Raw genomic sequence first — 4,135 nt, 5'->3', positions numbered from 1 at the left:
GATGCCCAGCCCCACTCTCTCCAGAGCCCTTCTCCCCCAGAGCTCCCATTTGACCTCTGGCAGTGGCCCAGCTAGCCAAGCCTGGTGTTCCCTCTTCATCCCCCTACCTGAACCCCTCTTGCCACTGCTTCCTACCTTGTTCAGAACCTTGAATCCTGATAGTTATTAATGCAAAAAAATTAAAAAGAAAAAGGAATTCTCAGGGATCCCACAAAGATAAATACGATTGTTCATTGCCTCAAAACTGCTTTGAAAGCAAAAGGATGTTTCACGTTCGGGAGATTAAAAAAAATGCCAAACAAACAACAAAAAACCCCCAGTGCAATATAAAGAAGGGAAAACACCCGTGTTCCTTCTTGCCTGTGCCGGTTTGCATGTGAAAAGTGTAGAAATAATAAATCCAAGGTCATCTGGAAGATCTGAATTTAAAATACTCTTTCACATAGTTTTCGTTGTTCAGAAATCATGTCACAATTTTGTTTTAAAGACTTGTCTTTTTTTCTCTTTCACAGAACTGTTTAGGGGGGGACTCTTTGTCAATATGGTAGAATACTTTATTCAAGGGTTTTCCTGTAATTTAGTTTGCTACTCAGAGGCGGCCCAGGTCACTCTGTGAAGTAGGAGTGATAATTTTGGTACCATTTTACCTCTCCCATTTGGTTGTGGTGTGAACGTTCATTTCATTTGTCGATTTAGATCTCTATTCGCTCTCCTAGCTGCCCCTTGAAATAAACAAATGAGCTAAGTAAGAACAGTGTGCTCGCTATGATTCAAGGTAAATCCCTAACCCCCCTGCCGATGAGGCAGTGACCCCAAAACCCTTCTTTAATAGAAAATCTGTAGCCACCACTAATCTTTCTCCCATTGCCTTCCATATGGATTTCCCCATAATCTCTTTCAGTGCTTAGCAGATACTGGAGATTGGCTCACTCTGCATCTTCGCCAAATCTTCTCTAGTGTGTCTTCTGTGTTAAAGAGATCTTAAGTATATAAAAAATACATTGTATTTCCCTAATGAGGTTTCCGCACATGACCTTGATTCTAAGACACCCCCCCCGCACAAAACTCAGAATGCAGATCGGAACATTATGGGGTAGAGGCCATGCACAGAGAAACCAGCTCTTCTGGGCAGCTGTGTGGATGGGTCCATAATGTAGTCCCATTTTAGAGGTCAAGTAGTGAATGACAATGACTGTGGGATTTCTGTTAGGACAGTCTCATGTCGGACATTTCTTCTGGCTATATTCTTGGCTGTGAATGTAGGTTTGGTTTCTGTGACCGATCTGCAAGGGTCTCTTCTCTCTTGTCAAAAGGCTGACATAGTTGAAAATCAGACCCAGGTCTAATCCTGCAAATGGGTAAACTGCATTGCAAGTGGAATTCACAGCCTTGCCAGGTCTCTTATGTGAACGTAAAAGCATTTATTACAAAAGAGAGGAAACTTGAAATAGGGATGGTAACTTTGGGGAGAATTTAGATGACTTTAACAAGAATGTTGAACCCCCAAACTCCAGAAAGTTTTTCTTGCTAGCAGAAGTAAGCCCTACCACCCCCCCCAAACCCCACCCCCTGGGAGATTAATCTATTCCTGCCCTGCTTGAAAACTTTGTAATAGTCGCCCTGGAGGTAGGTTATTTGCTGGTGGGTGCCAGTTTGCTTTAATGCCGGCGGGCAAGTAGAATCATGTTCTAGCATATCCCAGGAAGCCAATTGCAAAGTCAAGTCTGGAAAAGTAAAATTGCAAGGTTTTGCTAATTTATGCAGCAAAAGACTTGGGGGAATATACGTGGGAATGGATTCTGGAGGTGCTAACTCAGAGAATGAGGTGAATAATTTTAGATTGGGTTGAATTTTTCTGAGACAGTTTTTCTTACTAGATTTTGGATGGAATGTGCTAGTTTGAACAGCTGGGAATATTTTTAACAGTTTTCTCAGCTGGTTGATTAAAATTTTTACTCAACAGTGGCATATACTAAAATGAAGCTGCTACAAGAAATCTCTTAAAGAAACTAAATAACTTAGAGAATTGGGATGCAGGAATAGGTTTATCATGCTCTCCCCCTGCCTCCATAACTGTTTTCCTCTGTGGAGGCCCAGAAGACAGTTCTTTTGTCAGAGCACTGCGAGATACGTTGGGAACACAGCCTCAGCATTTTCAAAAAGTGCTGTATTGGCCTCCATCTGTAGGCCATGGGTTAAGACAGGAGATGCTACTGTTGAACTGGAATCCTTAGTCTCAGTAAGGATGCTGGGGGTCTGGAACAGCAGAGGTCAAGTATCAGCACAGCAGCCTTAAAGGGCTGAGGGGCAGGAGTGTTAATCAAATTAGATAATATTTATTAATGGTAAAACAAGCTATGACGGATGTGGCTGGGAAGTCCACTGAAGTATTTACTAATCTGAGTCATCATCATCTAGTTCTACTTTAAAAAGGCCTTACTTGAGCCATCATAGTGGATTCCCAGAGCTGAGACTGCTTGTAAGTCAGACTCCTTGAATGAAAAAGAGACCTCTTAAAAAAGGGTCCGTGGTCTTCACATCTAGTGTGGAGCGTTAACACGAACAATCTTTTACTTGTCAACCAGTTCCTGTATTTTTACCTTACTTCTGGTGTGTTCTGATCTTCAGATATGGAACTTACACTATTCCCATGGATGCCTTTATTACCAGCCGGACAGATAGGTGGTTATTGCCCTGTAGTTGTCAGTGTTGCAGGAGCATAGCCTGAGAGACGCCTGTCTTCCTGGTACGCCTGGAACAACATGGCAAAGGAAGTGGTGTCTGACGTGAGTAGGAGTTGTCCGGGTAGGTAATGTGAAGAAAGACAAACGTGGTAGAAGGAAACACACGCGTGAGGACTGGACTTCATCGTGTGCAGAGAACTGTAAATACATGCACGTGGGCAGGCTCATGTAATGTGTGGGGAGTGAGGAGAGATGAAACTGGAACTGAGGAGAGGGAACAGAAGACTGCACTCAGCTAGAGACTTAGAATCTTGCCATTAGGTAATGGTGAGGATTTGAAGCAAGATAATTGCATGGTATGGAAGTGTTAATAGAATAGAGACAGAAATGACAATTAAGAGATTATTGCAATAGTTCAGCCAAAAAATAATAAGATCTAAACTAAGACAATGGGACAGAGGAAAGAACTACAAGAGGTACTTAGGATGTTGGTTCAGTAAGGCTTGGCAACCACTGGCACAACACACGTGACTGGTTAGGTCTCTCATGTGGGGTGCTGGGTGGATGGTGATGCCGGCCTCTGCAGTCAGGGAGAAACAGGTGAGGTAGGGTTGGGAGTGGGAGAGGGTAGATTCCTGTAGGCAGGTCCTTTAGTAGAGGTCAAGTAGGTAGTTGGATGTATGAATCTGGGACAAAATAGAAAGATCTGGACTAGAAAATCGGAAACCTAGCCGATGCTGTCAGTGTCATGCCCATATACCTTTGGCCCTTATCATTTCAGTGGGTCGAGGGGGCCCATGTTACCATCGCAATAGCTGCCCTCAGAGGCTGCTCTGCCGCGTTCGTGGAAGGCTAGAAGTGCGGAAGAAGTGATGTCCCCTGGCAGTAGTCTTTGGCCAACGACTCTCAGGAGTTGTGTACAAATACTCTAGCTCATTTATCCCTTGACTAGAGTCATTTTAGGGTGTGTTTTACACCATTTCCTGGAGTTCCCCGGCAAGACTGAGCCTTTGCCCATTGTGGTCTCTTGCTTGATAATGTTCACTTTACGGATTCTCTTCTCTGCCCTGTCTTACTTCCCTGCTTCCCTGATGATATTTCTGGTGTCACTTCCAAAATAAATGACATTTACTCAAATCCTTGTCTCAGGTTCTGCTTCTCAGGAAATGTGAACTAAGTCCAGCAACATGGGCATACGGGCAAAGTTGAAAATGAGGTGGTAGTGATGTTGACGGAATGAATGAAATCACCCAAGGAGAAAGGATAGGCTGCTTGTAGACCCCGGGGGAACCCATCATTTATGGAGTAGGATGAGAAGGAGAAATCTGTAAAGAAGCTAGAGTAGGAGCAATCAGAGAGGGAAGAAGTCAAACCATGAAAAGAGTAGTGTCTCAGAAATCAAAGGAAAAAAAGGCCTTTAGGATGAAAGAAATAGTCATGTCAAATGCTGG

This window comes from Desmodus rotundus, chromosome 1 (assembly GCF_022682495.2).
Source record: "Desmodus rotundus isolate HL8 chromosome 1, HLdesRot8A.1, whole genome shotgun sequence".
In the NCBI taxonomy this organism is placed as follows: domain Eukaryota; kingdom Metazoa; phylum Chordata; class Mammalia; order Chiroptera; family Phyllostomidae; genus Desmodus; species Desmodus rotundus.
The sequence above is the reverse complement of the archived record's forward strand: the minus strand, read 5'-3'. Positions refer to the sequence as shown.